The following is a 16,514-nucleotide window of genomic DNA, read 5'->3' as shown; positions in this document are numbered from 1 at the left end:
TGATGGTGCAGCCTGCATACTGCAGAGACCCTTGTACTGTAAGAGAGAGGCCCTCGCATGCGACCTGAGTGGCTCTTCTGTCCCTTTAATGCCCTTCCACTTCTACCTCCTGGGTGACGTTCTCCCGTCTTTTCTGTTAGCTTGGGAACGATGGACACACAAAAGGACAGGACTTAGACTTGCTTTAGACCCCTCCTGCTGAACTCCTGCAGTGGAGGAAATGGAATCACAACATGATTCAGCCAAATCCTTTTTCTTGATTCTCGGAGGGATTAAACACAAGTGGCTTTTTTGTTTAACTTTCTGACTGCTTTTTCATAAAGCCCAGGGACAAATGCTTATAATATTCCTGTGAAACGAATTCATGTTATAAATTGAAGGCCCTCGGCCCCTTCTTAACTTTTGGTGCAAGTATTCTAAGCATGTTATGCTGTGTTAGCCACAAGCAGGGGGGTCGGTCTTGTTCTGGGCTAACCTGGTTTCTAGTGAGAAGAAACGCAGTTATTCCATGGCACTTGCATGATCGATGGTCTGTTTGTAACCACCAGAGATCTAACTTGCAAAAGAGAGGCTGAAATGCCAACTCCCCCTTCCTTACTCGGGGTATGTCATATACATGCAAAGCAGGTGCAGTGACCCACAACCACCGAAAACTGAACGCACCCTTTTCATTCCCACTGTGCTCAAAGGAATTCGTACTTTCTTCCACTTAACTCTGAACCCAAATGTTTTTGAGGATTAGGGGGAGGAAAAGAATCAGGGAATCTTGGTAGTTTTGGTTGAGATGGTCCATGTCCCGGGGGGACCGTGAAACACCACGGTATCTTGCGTTTACATAATATTAAAAAAACTTTTTAATGTTAATTTTATTTTTGAGAGAGAGACAGAGTGCGAGTGGGGGAGAGGCAGAGAGACAGAGGGAGACACAGAAAGTGAAGCAGGCTCCAGGCTCCGAGCTGTCAGCACAGAGCCCAACTCGGGGCTCAAACCCACGAACCGTGAGATCGTGACCTGAGCCGAAGTCAGACGCCTAACCGACTGAGCCACCCAGGCACCCCTTGCGTGATATTTGTAACGCTTGCAAATGATCTCATAAATACTTAATTCTCACAACAGGCCTATAAAGTGGTCAAGGCAGTTACTACTGACCCTCATTGATAGATGAGGCTACTGAGTGCCAGCAACTTGGGGGCTAATTAGTAACAGACCACGATGAAAAGCCAGGTGTGGCGGTTCTCAGAAGACAGGAACTGCTTCATGAACCACCTGGCAGTAATCATTGCCGAACACGAGTAATTTGCTTCCCAAAATAACATGCCGAATGACCAAGATTTATCGTTCCTGGTGAAATGGAGAAAGTCTGTTTCACTAGCAGCCCTGTTATACCTATTTTCAGGATGATAAACATTTGCTGTTTGTTTGGTTTACTTTTTTACCAGTATAAAATGTCACCGAAAGTCAGCGACCCGTGTCATGGAGTCTGTGGTACTTCTGGGCAGTCATAGCTCCCAGTGTCTCGTCTATGGAGTCATGGGTCCCAGGGTCTCATCTATTCAGTCGTACCTCATAGTGTCTTGTCTTCTTTAATCAACCATTGGCTCCCCGAGGGCACCTGGCATGGCCCTTGGAGAATAGTATAGATGGATGAAGCTGTCTCAGGTTAGCTCCTCAAAGAGCTCTAGCCTAGAACTCTCCAGAGCTCAGTAGATAGACAAGAAGGTCCTGGGAAGCAGGACCAGCATAGGGACACCAGTCATCTTTCCGAATTTAAAACTTAACAATAAACGTAAACTTAACAATACATTTCTAAAAATGGCCTCATTTCGTATATGAATTAAGGAAAATGTGGTACATCCAGCCACACAACAGAATATTACTCAGCAGTAAAAAGTGCCAATAGCGTGCTACCACAGGGATGAGCCTTGGACACATGATGCCAAGTGAAAGGAGCCAAGCACAGAAGACTTCATTTATATGATCCCATCCATATGAAACATCTAGAATAGGCAAACCCACAGAAACAGTAGATTAGTGGTTGCTGGGGGAACGGGGAGACTAGAATGGCTGCTAATGGGTACAGGGTGTCTTTGTGGGGGTTGACGAAGACATTCTAGAAGTAGATAGTGGTGACGGTTGGAAAACTCTGAGTAGACTCAAAACCATTGAATTATAGACTTTAAAAGGATGAATTTTAAAGTATGTGGATAATGCCCCAATGTAAACATACATGCACGTGCATATATACATGTACATCTGTCTGTCTATGCAGAGACATCCAAGGTGATAGGGAGCTGGAATCCTGTTACTCTGTTTGCCTCTCTGTGGAATGAGAACACTAATCGCTGCCTCTTCGGGGTGCAGGATTTGGAAAAAAGAAAGCAGGCAAAACCACTGGCATAGTTGGGGAAGCTCCCTCTCTTCCCTCTCTCTCCTCCTTCCTTCCAGTCTTTGACAGTTTAACTTACTATATAGAAGAACTGCGGGTAAAGGACAAGAATTGGGGATACAGTCAATACCTGTCTTCCCGCAACATCGTACTCCACGTCTTTCCCCTTCCTGAGCATTGGGACTTGTTCTCTTGCACGGCCACAGGCCGCCATCGTGCAGAAATGTGCCCTTGATGACAAAGTATGAGTTGGTTAATATAAAATCTTCCTGGTGCAGGAGAGAGACCTCAAGTTTAAGTTCATCGAATGGTTTCTGCTTATTTGCAAAGAATAACTCTGGTGCTAATATGTTGTCCCCTCCGTCGTTAACAGATTTGGAATGGACCCAGGAGGGCATAAACACACTGACACAACAAATGATTTGAGGAAAATCTATCTGATTCACCCAAAGCTATCCTCCTTCTCCTACGTTAATGACAAAAGGAAATGTATTGCTAGGGTGACAGACGACTGTGTTCCCAGGCAGTGAAGTTTCGATAGTTACGAAAAAAATCACCCCATTTCCTGTCAGCACAAATAGAAGGGCTTCCTTACCCGGAAATGACATTTTGAAAAGAATTTGTACTTTGAGTTCAAACAATGTTCTGTGTTGCAGCGTTAACTTCAGAGAGTTTAGCTTATTGCTGGTGAAATGGGGGCGGGGGTGGGAGGGAGTGACAGCCGAACCAAGAGGCAGAGTGTAACTCTTGCAGAGAAGTGGACAAGTAGTATTGAGGTTATGCTGGCGGCCCAACATTAGGAGCCGCAGAAGAAAATGTAAGATTTAGGACTTGTTCTTTGTTTTTAATTTTTTTTTCACGTTTATTTATTTCTGAGGCAGAGACAGAGCATGAGTGGGGGAGGGGCAGAGAGAGAGGGAGACACAGAATCCAAAGCAGGCTCCAGGCTCTGAGCTGTCAGCACAGAGCCCGACGTGGGGCTCAAACTCACAGACCTCGAGATCATGACCTGAGCCGAAGTCGGAAGCTCAACCGACTGAGCCACCCAGGCGCCCCTAGGACTTGTTCTTAGATGGAATGTGCATTTCTAAAAGTAATAGGGTGTTCAAGTCTAAAACCATACCCCCTGTAGTGTCCCGGCAACCCTCTAGCACTCAAGTCACAATGGCCATCACAGCATCTTCAGAGTCTGAGGATGACTGTCAGTGGTGGTATTGAACTTGAGAAATGATTAGGATCCAACAGCAGAGAGACTGCTTTCCTAGATAGGTTGCCGCCCAGCACAGTGAGGCGATGAGTCTCCTGGTGTGGCCAGTGTTCTGGGTACAGAAGTGATGACCCCTCAGAGTTGTCCTTTCTACTCTCCAGGACCCTTCCTGGGCCTCAGAAGGGCTCACGCGTCTGCTTTCTCACAGACCCAGAGCTTCAGCTGGTGCTCACCTGCCCCCACCCCCCACCCTGTTCACGACTTCTCTTACCGCTCTTCACCTCAAGGATTGTCATACTCCTTCTTCTAAGTGATCGATTCCAACGTGCCTCACCCGCCCTACGCAGGTGACATGCGATGAATTCCAAGGTAATTTCCGCGACCTTGTCTTGGTGGAGCAGAAAAAGAGCTTCATCTTGGGCAATGTATATCAGCACACAAGACATAAGTGGGGACCCACAGTAGTGTGAGGGCTAAGTAAGAGGAACACACGGTAAATGCCCTGGGTTTAAAAGAAATTCTTGTCAACTACTACAAAAGCCGTCAGCTTTGGATTTTGAGGCATGGGTAGTTACAGACAGGTGCAAGTGGGGAGCTCATGCCCATTTGCTGTTGTTATTGAAGTCTTAGGTCATTTTTTTCAGCTTTATTTCTTTGGTTTAAACGTATGATTTGATTTTACCGTTTGGTTTAATATGCTGTTTTCTACTTCAAATCATGTTTGTATGTAGTCAGGTTATAAATTTTAAAAAATTAAAAAAAATACTTTCCATTACAGCCTAGCATTATTTGAGTTTGATTATGATGAAAACTGGCTTTTGTGGGCTCGCCTGGACCCACTGTTCACCTGAAAGATCATCCCTATTAGAAAGTGCTTGCCATCACTTGGATTTGCCTACCTGGCCAATAGTGGATGGCAAAAGAGCCCAGTGGCTGTCCACATCCTTTCTCCTGGAGTCTGGGTTGTGCCTCTGGTGGGCATTATGGCAGTCCTTTGGGTCTCAAGCCATCTTCTCTAGCTTCCGGATTCATGACAGCTCAGACAAAAGGTGGCGTCTCAAGCTACCTCTGCTCTATTTGGTCCTAGTGCTTTTGTCCCCAAAGCCTCTTGCAGTGAGCATTGAACTTGGGGGCATACACTGAAAAATGGCGCCACCCAAAGGTCACCAGGACAACTTCCATACTGGGCATAGCTTTCTCTAAGTAAGGATGTGAAATTTGCCATGAAGCCCAGGAGATGAATGCTCCAGGGGACATGGGAGCATTTGGTCCGCTTGGCCCCAAGCGGCAATGCTGCCCTCCTCCCTGTCCTATTGGGAACAGGCTTCCTTCTCTTCTGCTTTCCACGTGAATGTGCTTGCTTCCTGAACCTCACGGCTTCCCACCTTGTGAGGGATGTGATGCCAGTTCCGGCAGATGGACCTGCTTAGGTTTGCCAGCTAGTCAGGAAGAGTGAGGGTGAGGGCTGGGGCCCATACAGCCCAGCGGAAATGAACTGGTACAGTTACTCCTCCCCCAAAAGGGCACTTTGGAGTGGCCTTCCAACGAAAACGATTTATAAACTACCTATTCCATGGCTCTGCCGCAAAACTCAAAACTGGAGGCATCGTGGAAACGTGGCTGGATTCTGGAATCACCTCCAACAGATCCCTGTGCCCTTCCTTTGATACTCGATTCTTTATTTTCTTTCCCAAATCGCATCCATGTGTATGGACAAGAGGCAGGTCAACAGGAAAGCCTTCTCATTATCGCTCCACAATGGCTGTCCAACCAGGCAGACTTCTCAGACCTCTTGACTCCGCATGGTGATTATCTTGGGCCCCTGTTACTTGGAAACTCACCAGTTTGGAAATTTGCTTGGTAAATTTGAAGACGAACCACCTTCTCTTTCCCCATCCCGGAAGATATAGAGGTCGTTAAATAAAATCTGAAAGAGGGACCAATACTCTGAATACAGGAGAGTAGAAAGATAAAATCTGGGGATCAGTGATCCCAGTTCTGATGTTCCAGTGCTTCTAGTCATGACTGAGAGCCCAATTAAGTTTCCCCTTTGCCTTTGTAAGGAGGGACTCCTTCACTCCTCAGGCAAACAGTTGACTGCCTGCTGATGTCCCAAACACGGGACAAAGTTCTGGGGCACAGAAGTAAAAGGTATAGTCCCTGACTGCCAAGGTTTTAAGGCTGGGATCCTAAAACCTCTGTGCATAAGAATCACCTGGATACCACCCAGAAATTCTGATTCCCGGAGTCCTGGCCCCAGGCCCGGGAATCTGCCCTGCTCTGGGTGACTTGGGGGCAGGGGGTTGGGGGGGCAGCATGTGGGAGGGCAGCAACAGATCCCACTGGGAGAAACTGGCCCTGCAAGGGTGCGGTGAAGGCACAATCATGGATACTTTTGACTTCTTGAAAGAAAAATGCACTAAAAAATGCTAATTATTATGGTGTGCAATCCGGTAGCTTCCTCTTCATTTAGAAGCACTGTTTTGTCGCTAAACACCATACATTCCTTGAGCAATGTTAGGAATTGCCTCCAAACCAGCTTAGAGAGATTCCACACATACACAAGGGGTCTTTCTACTAGCTGATTTTGTGGGCAAATAATCTCCAGGAAAATTTTCCCTAAATCACTTCAGTCACATTGAAAATGACAAGAGTTGTAACAGAATTCTGCCCTCGTCCCGAGGAAGGGGTACATGAAAAGTGCTGTGCTATCACAGGAGAAGGTTTCTGGCTCCTTCTCTCTGTTCGCGTATATGAAAAGCCTGTGGCTTCACCTTCTGTCACTGGCTCACCCGGGATTTCTGCAGAAGGGTTTAGTTGGCCGTGAGGTTGTGTGTATAGGGTGCCTGGAATATAGAAGGTATCTATTGATTTTGGGTTTTTTTGTCTGCCGTAGAAAGAGCACAATGCAAAATGTACCAAAAATATGTCTCAGGGAAGCTTGATAAGCACAGTTGTTTTTTGGTCACGCTTCCCTGAAAAATATGTGAACCTGAAAATGAGAAAATTCTGAATCACTAATGGGAACCCAAATCAAGTTGCTGTTTTACCGCATGAAGGATTTCATAATATGGGCCTCCAGAGCAGTGACTTGAGGGAGCAGGTTGCCAGCTGTTTGATCGCTGTGTTCAGCTGAACACCTTTCTGTCCTCCCAACCCCAAGAAAGAAACTTCCAAAGCCCACGAACCTGGTTTCGGGGCAAGCCTCTGCCTTGGGGACAATTACTGTCAGATTTGTGGTGCAGGCAATTGTTCAGCGGCTGTGAAGGAATGGTACTTTCCCCCAACCTGCCTCCAAACTAAGAAAAGCTCCCCCCCTCCTTTCCGTGGGAACTTGGACTGGCCCGTAGTGGTTTACTGGTGTGTGTGTAACTAGTGAGGACAGCGCGGGGAGGGAGGCGTGAGAACGCCGGCCCCATTCTGTTCTGTTTTCCGGCGTGTGCCCCTAGGGAGATGCGGGCTGCCTTCGCCTAGCTTCCGAGAGAAGCCTGCTTAGGTGACCCAGGCAGGCAGGGACCCCCCGGGTCTGTCGGAGCCGAGGTCTGGCGTTCGCAAGCCTCTCGCCTGTGTTCTGAGTTTGAAGCCCGGAGGCGTTCCCAGCTCAGCACAGCCAAGGAGCAGAGATAGAAGAAAAGGAACCCTGGCATCAGGTAAAGCAGTCAGTGCGCGAGGGGTCCTTGGCTTTGCAGGACACACGTGGAATTCCTGGCTTCCTCGGTGACCTCAGAGACCCCGAGGGGCCCGCAGATGTGCTCGGCTTGATGCTGGCGACGGAAGCCACTTTGCATTGGCCTGAGATACATTTTACTTAAACTTCTTGTTTTTCTTAGGGTACGAAATGAGCTACAGAGCTTTTTTTCTTTGGTACAGTGCTGGAGTAAAGAGCAGGAAAGGCAGGTTATTTGAGAGTTCTGGTATATTGACCTTTTAACAGTGTGTGTGTTTTTTCAGGCTACTCCCCCCATGATTGAAAGGAGAGCGTGGCTTCCAGAGTTTGTGTGTGTGTGTGTGTGTGTGTGTGTGTGTGTGTGTGTGTGTGTGTGGTCTGTGGCTTGTGGAGCTCTGTGGGATTTATATTTGAGATGAAAAGGGTTTTGGAGTCCTGTTTGAGGATTTAGTGGCATGGAGAATTGAGTAGATGTATCTGTTACTATAAATGTGTGGGTATTTTTTTTTTCTTTAAGAAGTTCCCCATGAATGAAAATGAGGAAGCAAAATGTTTGGGGGATTATTCCTATTTTGTTGTGGCTACAGATGGAAAAAGCTCTATGGTGACCTGTCCCACCATCTTTGAACATGAAGTGCGAGCTGCCTAGAGCTTCTTGCCCTTAGGGTGAAAACAGTATTCCTGTTTATTAAACCATGCTCTGAAATTTATTTTTTAGGAAAAAAAAAGTTTTAGGGGCACCTGGGTGGCTCGGTCGGTTAAGCGTCCAATTTCGGCTCAGGTCACGATCTCGCGGTCCGTGAGTTCGAGCCCCGCGTCGGGCTCTGTGCTGACAGCTCAGAGCCTGGAGCCTGTTTCAGATTCTGTGTCTCCCTCTCTCTCTCACCCTCCCCTGTTCATGTTCTGTCTCTCTCTGTCTCAAAAATAAATAAAACGTTAAAAAAATTAAAAAAAAAAAAAGTTTTAAAGTATGCTATGCTAGCTCTAAGGAAGGAAGGAGGCAAGAAAAATCTCAACTGTGAAAGAAACAGAGTTATGGTTTTGGAAAAGGGCGGGGGGGGGGGGGAGAGTAGGTTTCAAACCCCAACAGGAGACTGGTCGCCATAGCAGCTACATCTGTCACTTAACCAGGATTGGGGATCGAAAAGAAAACTGAGCCTCTTTTGCCTAAGACTGCCTCCCAAGGAATGTTAAGAGGATGTGAAGTTATTTAGATTATCCAAACAGGTTCTGACAAGTAAGTGAAAATAACTCATTAAACTATAATTGTTGCCGTTCTATAATGGATCAAAAGGCTTGTTGAGTCACGATGTACTTAGAGAATAGGTGAATTTGCCACGGCTCATTGGTATAAATTACTTTCGAGAAGGCTTTTTAAGACCAAGTATGTGGCTTTGCCAAGCCTCTCATTGTTGCTCTTTGAATGCATGTTTTGACCAAATGTTTTCAAGTGGGTGCTTAGCCATTTTAATGTGTCACTGAGACTAACTCTTACATCAGTGCCTTATCCAGGGGACTCAGGGCATATCCTATCAAGACAACAGCTCTGCAGGTTTTCCCCTCCAGCTAAATAATAGCTCACTTAAAAGGAGAGCAAAGTCCGAACTACTTAGTACCTGCATCCCACCTCTATAGAGGGACCATCATGATCTTGCCTCCTGTAGACCAGAGTTTCTCAGCCTCAGCACCATTGACATTTTGGACGGAATGATTCTTTGTCGCAGAGGACGGTCCCGTGGAATGGTTAGCAGCGTCCCTGGCCTCTACCCACTATTGGCCATAGCACTTCCTCCCCAGTTGGGACAACCAAAAATGTCTCCAGACGTGGCCAAGCATTCCCCACAGGGCAAAATCGCCCGCCAGTTGAACCACTGCTGTAAAGAAACCACTTTCGAGGCCAACTATCACAGAGAGGAAGAGAGGGCTTTGAAGAGGAAGGGCAGACCCCAAGGAAGGGTGGTTGAGTCAAACGAAGAATGACAAGACAGATACTTTACCCTGATCATGTTGGTTTTTATTTTGTTCTGCTTTTGTTTGAAGCCACATCCTGCGCTGGGTGGGGAAGCAGGGGTTAAACAGTGTTCTGGATATACATTCTTCTGCTCCTGGCCGCCCGCCTCGTGATCCCTTATGGGCCTTGTTTGATACACTGCCTTGCTTGCATAGTAGTCAGACTTCTCCAAAGTGAATTGCATCTTATAAGTGCATCCCAGGAATGTACTATTTTTTAAAAAAGAATCCCATGTAATCGCCCACTTTATAAAGCAAATAATTACCCGTAACTTATCAAGTCTGCAAATATAGGTTTTTTGATATGTGGGCTTTGAGTAAATCTGGGCACGCCTATTTGGGTTTTTCTTTTGGAACCTGCAGCTGAGTGCTTTTGTTTCTCTTTCCTTTCCCCTTCTGTTCCAATGGGTCTCAAACCCTCTGGTTTTCTAGAAATTAGGTTTCTTTTGTCGGTGAAATAGAATAGTCACAGCCTTTTCCCCTTTCAAAGATAATAGTAAAGTCCATAGCTAGAATTTTCTCTTCATTCAATACATTTTTTTAAGTTTATTTATTTATTTTTTGGGGGGGGGAAGAATATGAATGAGCAGGGGCAGAGAGAGAGGGAGAGAGGAATCCTAAGCAGGCTCCACATTGTCAGCATGGAGCCCAATGCTGGGCTCAAACTCACAAACTTTGAAATCATGACCTGAGCCAAAATCAAGAGCTGGACGCTTAATGGACTGAGCCCCCAGGTGCCCGTTCATTTAAAATTTTTCTTAAGGGGCGCCTGGGTGGCGCAGTCGGTTAAGCGTCCGACTTCAGCCAGGTCACGATCTCACGGTCCGTGAGTTCGAGCCCCGCGTCGGGCTCTGGGCTGACGGCTCAGAGCCTGGAGCCTGTTTCCGATTCTGTGTCTCCCTCTCTCTCTGACCCTCCCCCGTTCATGCTCTGTCTCTCTCTGTCCCAAAAATAAATAAACGTTGAAAAAAAAATTAAAAAAAAAATTTTTTTTCTTAAAACTTTAGCGTAAGCTGCTGCTTGTTCGCTCCCAAAGGTTAACAGATTTCCAAATGAATGAAGCTGTTGCAGACAAATACTGATATAAGACAGGTAGAACAGCGAATTTCCCAGAGTTCCCCTTTACTTCTTTTGGTGGACCCGTGTTCAGTTTCATAAGTGTACCTTCATAACCTCACAAAATAATTAAGTTATGTGTTATATTTTCAGGGCGTTTGTCCAAGAACATGATAGATTGCACTCAGCACCATGACTTCCAGGAGCTACTACCCAAACAGGATGAGACAGTTTACTCTGGGGAGCACTCCCCTCAAGCCCAGGTGGGGTAGGGGGCAGCACTTGGCATTGGCTGAAAATATCAGGAAATGCCTCTGCTAGTCGGAGTCCATTCTTGGTGATATGGTTGGACTGGCCCATGGCGTTATCAACAAATTATGTTTTCTGCTTTTCGATTCCAAAGCAAACCTTCCTTTTATCTCCCAAACCTTCCTTTTACCTCTACCTAGGGGTGCCAGTGTATTATACTCATGTACTCTCTTGGAAACATTTTCTCATTGTTAAAATTCACTTCCTCCCCGCCCTCCCCCTGCCCCACTTACTAGACCTGAGATCCATGAGCACAGAGAATGCTAGTAATTTAGGTCCACTTTATCCCCAAGATATGGCACAGTCTCTACCCATATTGGTTGCTCAGTAGTTGATGAATACACAAGTGAATGTCAATGATCTCGATAGAAAGACCACCCAGGAGCTTATCTGTGAGAAGCTCGCATGCCGTGTTCATATAGTCTGTCTGTATTTTTTTTCAAAAGGGCAAATCGAATCCCCGTGAAAGCAGCTTTTAGCGTTTGAGGGACTACCAGCGGAATCTTTTAAGAATACCGCAAAAGCAGGTCTACGTATTGCAGGATATGGAACGGGGGAGCCTTATGAATTTTTCTGCATGAGGCCTGGAAATTAAACTTCTGCTATTATTTAAAATCCCACCTGTGAAAGCTGCCACGTGGATTTAACAGCCTAAAAAGCATGACCAACCCTGAGGTTTGACCCAAAGGCGTGGTATTCTCAGCCTCCTTGTTGAAAACTATCCAGTCCAAAGAAAGAACTTGTAGGTCACAAACGAGAAGAATCTACCTGCTTTACTCTTCGTATCCTAACATGACATCTTTGAGGATTGGGTGTGTCTCCTAAGACATTGGACAGGTTTTGCTCAAAGAGCCCCCATTTCCTGAACCAGATGTCAGGACCTGGGGTGTCCAGATGAGGCAGATGGCTTGAAATGGGGGAGATAAAGAAGCGGAAGGTAGTCTTCGTGCCGTAATGGGTGTATTGACCCCGGCTCCGCTTTCCCAAGAGAAGCCCCTGGTATGAGCCCATATGAATGAGTAAGGACGGGTCTTGTCAGCAGCTTAAGGTGTGGCCTTGGGGGAGAGAGGGCCCCAGTAAAAAAGGAAGCATACCCCGCCACTCTTCCTGTCCGTCAAGCCCAGAATGGTTGGGGCAAATACGTGTCTGTGCCCTCCTCAGCGCTGCGTCACATCGGGGTCGTGTTTTGCTCAGAAACGTTAGAGGAGGCAGAAATGTTTGCTTATACTTAAGGCTGCTTTTATCTTTTCCTCCTGCTAAATAATCATTTTGTTAGTTTGTCTTGCTTCTCTGCAGCTGGTTCCTTGCATCCGTGCTTATATCCGTATACCTTGTCCAAATAAACATACTTGAAAGATAAAGCAATGTGTTTTGCAGCGTTTAGAACATCCTCTAACCGGGAGTTTAAGCCCAGCTTTCTGCTTTGTTTTGGCAGCTTGTTTAGGATGCAAAGTGTATCTGGTTCTGGCAATAGATTAAAGAAGGTGTTGGTTCTTACGTAACAAAGTTGGGGGCCTAAGGACTGTGGGGAGGGGGGAGGGAGGGTAGATTTCCAGGCTTCCTTTGTGTTTTTTTAAAGAGTTTGAAAGCATTAAAAAAAAATGCTATCGACTGGGTATTTTGTTTTGACTTTAACCTCAGAATTATATTGAAAAATCTTATCTCGGCTTACACAGTCCTCTGTGAGTAAGCTCCTGGTCACTTACATCTGTCCTCCTCATTCACACCAGCCCCACTGGCCTTCTTTCTGTGCCCCAAGCACTTGCGGTCTCCGTCTCGGGGTCTTTGCGCTCACTGTCCCTCCGCCTGGAACATCCTTCCCCCAAGTCTTGGTGTCCCCATTACTCAACCTGCCTGCCATTCCTCAGAGAAGCCTTCCCTGACCACCCTGTCCGCAGCTGCCTCCACCTCCAACCTCCAGGTCCCTTTCTACCCCTGGACCTGCCTTATTTTCTTCATGGCACTTTCCCCCGCAACGATCTGAAACTCTTCTGTGTTTGCATACATGTCTACTCTCTGTCACCTGTTGCTATACTGTAGTTAACTTCATGACAGGTGCAGCCATATCCCCGGCACCTAAAACATGATCTGACAGAAGGTAGGTGCTCCATAAACGGGTGGGTGGATGGATGGGTGGGACGGGATAGTGGGAGGAAGAGCTTTCTGCCTAGTAGACGCCTAACTCCTCTTTAAGTCTAGGTGCCCCGCTTCTGTGATGTCTCCCTGACTCCCCTTCACAGTAGTCTTGGACAACTTTCTCTCTGACGCCCACCTCACTTGGTGCATAACTTAACAGTCTGACCCTGTGGTAGGGTCTGACCTTAACAGTCCATAACTTAACAGTCTGACCCTGTTTCCGGCTCAGCTACCCCTCTGCAGGGTGAGCTCCTTGAGGACAGGAGTTTCTAATGAAGGGTGGTTATGGCTGGAGTTACTATTGTAAACCTTACTGCCTTTGGTACTTTATCAACCTGTCTCATACGAGTCCCTTTTACCAACTCCGTGCGTGGGACTCCATGAGTTTCACCCTCCTCTTTGTTTTGCAAATGACAAAACTGAGGCTCAGAGCAGCTGCCTGATGGCATATAGGCGATTACTGGCAGGGTCAGAGTTTGAATCCAAGATGTCTGCCTTCAAAGCCCGGATTCTATGGCCTTTTTCTCCTCATCAGGCATCTGGCTCACAGGTCCGTCATATTTGCCCAATGAAGGAAACCTAAGGCTTCACCTTCTCCCTCCCTTCCTTACTGTTTGAGCTCATAAATATCATTTACAATATCTGTAATATCATATAAATATTATAAATGTGAGCTTAGTTGTCTCTAAGGAGCTAGTTTGTGGATCATGTCACTTCCTTTTAACTGACAACTTAATTGGTTGTTTAAAATCTGATTTTTCTCATGTGAGCAAATCTATTCGTAAAAATGCCGGCTGCCATTGAGTCACACGTGTGTACTCGAACTGAGGGGTTCCACTGAGCAGCCCTGGGAACCGGCTTTCCTCCCTTTGGCTCTCAACATCACCCTGATTTCCCTTAGCTTTAAAACATAAAGCTTATACTGAGAAAAACACCACAGCTAGAAATTTGGGGGGAAGTGACTGGGAAAAAGCCTAAAAGTTTTTAAAGTATCAGCATTTCTTCTGTATTTTTCACGTCTCCAAGTGCTTCCAATTGTCTGGTTTTCCTCAACACCGGTCTGGACACCAGTCCTTATGAGTTGGGTTGGCCCTAGGAAGTTCCGGCTGCTGAAGTAGAAAGCCAAGATCAGAAGCCTTTGCTGACCTAGAGATGTAATTCTCTAAGCGCATTCTCAGCTGGTAAAACTGTGGTCTCTCCACAGAGCTGACGCCCAGAGGTTTCCACATCTGTGGCGCGAGTCTCCAGCTGGCACACGGGTAGCCTGTGCTGGCGTGTCGGGTGCGGGTCCCTCATTGCCTGATGGCTGAACTTCCCGGCACGGGACAAGTCCTGATGACGGCTCTAGGAGCTCAGAGTCCGAAGCCTTGTCAGGCTGGTCCGTCAACGCTTTCCTTGGCACATAACCAGGTTTCACCCAGGTTTGGGCCAACCCAGCTGGTTCCCATTTCCCTCAGTGGGAGGCATGATAAGCAGGAAGGTGGTGCCACATGCAATTTGTGGATGGGACAAAACTCCAGAGGCCCTCTAGCACTGGGATAGGACCGCTGAGTGCTCAGCTGTGGCATGGGTGGCGTCTGTGGGTGAACCCCAATGGGTCATCCAGCTTCTCTATCCATCCCAAAGAAAACAGCCACTTACTGGCCCTTTAACCATCCCTGAGCAAGGCCGGGGCCGGGGGGGAGGGGGTGGTGCGGGGGATGGGGGAGACTTTGACTTTTAGCACAGCTTCTCAAGTGGCTTAATGGCCTTGGATACGCTCCCTAGTAAATGTCTTGTGATTTGCAATTTAACTTACTGGGCGATGAGAGTATTAGGAAGCAGTTTCTGACTGGTTAATTGTTCACTCATGCCACGCCCAGACCAGAGCCACTTGGTAATTGGGGCCTTGCCTAATCTGAACTCACACCGACATGAGCTGCAGCTCAGTTGGCTGGTTCCCAGACTTGGCCTTGCACCAGCGAGAAAGATCTCTTCTCGAACCGCTTCTCTGTATTAAAGGTAAAACCTGCTCAAGACCGAACTATGATGGCAGAAGAAGTCCCATAGATTTAATCTGGTCCATCCTTCTTAAAACTGAGGACGCTGAAACCTAAGAAACACGAGAAGGCGGAGCTCATTGGCGAGAGAGCCAAGAGTAGACCTCAGAGCAGTTCAGTGCTCCCCCACCCTGGGCGACATGCTTCAACTTCTCTGCTTACTGTACCCAAAAAAGCAGAGGGCAGCAAACTCTTTCTGTAGTGGGCCAGATGGTAAAGATTTTCATCTTCGTGGACCATACCGTTTCTGTCTCAGCTACTCCAGTCTGCTGGGTATGGCCAGAGCAGCCGTGGACACCAGGTAAATAGATGCACGTGACCGTGTTCCAACGAAGCTTCATTTATAAAAGCAGGCTGTGAGCTAGATTTGGCCCGCAGGCTACAGTTTGCTGACCCTGGTCTAAGGTAAAAGGAAACATCCTCCATTCACTCCCCAACCCCGCTCCCCAGAAGTGGCTGTTGTCGACCGTCCAGTCTGTTCTCCCTGGCATGCATCGCGGTGTTTACAGATACGGGGTTTTGTCACATAAATTCGGTCCCACAGGATATGTAGTTCTGAATCTTGCTTTGCTCCTGTCAACAGGGGAGGGCATATATTCTTTTGTATACGAATATGACCACGTTGTGCATATTCTCCTGCAGTCTCCTTTTCTTCTCTTGGCAGTGACTCAGAGTCCGTGCTTACTGGTTTGTGACTCCTTTTTAAGGGGTACGTCGTGGCCTCAATCTTTATCTTCTGCCGAGAAGTACGAAAGAATAACCGTATGTGAAAATAATGACTGGCCGACGGTCAAAGATGATGCCTTGTTTGCTTCACATTGTCCCATGTGTTTGGTGACACTCCACGGTGGCCTTTCTGAAGGGGGGACGGATGGCTTTAGCTCGAGTTACTCCCAGCCCAGCGCCCTATCCACGTGGTGTGTTAATAAGTGATTTTGCATGACTGTGAAGGGTTCAGAGCAAGTTTGGGGGCTGGCATCATCGTTGAATATGGGGAGATTTCTGTGAAATCTTGAAAATTCCAAGGGTTTTGTAATGCTGTAGACTGTGGGTCGTGGTGAGCAGGAGAAACCCATAGCACACATTGTGCTCTCCCTTTAAGGCCTGCGCATTTTTTTTTATTTTTTTTTTAACGTTTATTTAGTTTTGAGACAGAGAGAGACAGAGCATGAACGGGGGAGGGTCAGAGAGAGAGGGAGACACAGAATCTGAAACAGGCTCCAGGCCCTGAGCCATCAGCACAGAGCCCGATGCGGGGCTTGAACTCATGAACCGCGAGATCATGACCGGAGCCGAAGTCGGCCGCTTAACTGACTGAGCCACCCAGGTGCCCCAAGGCCTGCGCATTTAGAGATGCCCTGTGTTTGTTTCCCAGAGCTGCCGCAACAGAGCGCCATAAACCTGGTGGCTTAAAACAACAGAAACTTTGGGGCGCCTGGGTGGCTCAGTCGGTTAAGCGTCTGACTTCTGCTCATGTCAAGAACTAGCGGTTTCTGGGTCAAGCCCCGTGTCGGGCTCTGTGCTGACAGCTCGGAGCCTGGAGCCTGCTTCGGATTCTGTGTCTCCCTCTCTCTCTGCCCCTCCCCTGCTCACACTCTGTCTCTCTCTTCCTCAAAAATAAATAAACATTAAAAAAAATTCAAACAGAACAACCAGAAACCTTATTATCTCACAGTTCTGGGAGCCAGACAGCTGAGATTAAGG

At 47.2% G+C, this 16,514-nt stretch overlaps 1 protein-coding gene across 8 annotated transcripts in view; it reads left to right on the top strand.

The window, feature by feature from the left end:
• The window catches only part of ABLIM1 (actin binding LIM protein 1), a 191,375-nt gene that overhangs the window by 100,266 nt on the left and 74,595 nt on the right, over positions 1-16,514 (top strand). Inside the window, exon 1 of one of the 8 annotated variants that reach the window (XM_047073487.1) lies at positions 6,857-7,243. The exons of the other annotated variants lie outside the window; for them this stretch is intronic. The gene's annotated coding sequence lies outside the window, so the exon portion shown is untranslated. Of the gene's footprint in view, positions 1-6,856; positions 7,244-16,514 lie in introns of those variants that run through there. 8 annotated transcript variants of the gene reach the window in all.

The sequence above is a fragment of the Lynx rufus genome, unplaced genomic scaffold (genome assembly GCF_022079265.1).
Source record: "Lynx rufus isolate CCGP_SWC_20201006 ecotype Redwood Valley unplaced genomic scaffold, mLynRuf1.p SCAF_11, whole genome shotgun sequence".
NCBI lineage: Eukaryota > Metazoa > Chordata > Mammalia > Carnivora > Felidae > Lynx > Lynx rufus.
The sequence above is the reverse complement of the archived record's forward strand: the minus strand, read 5'-3'. Positions and strand labels throughout refer to the sequence as shown.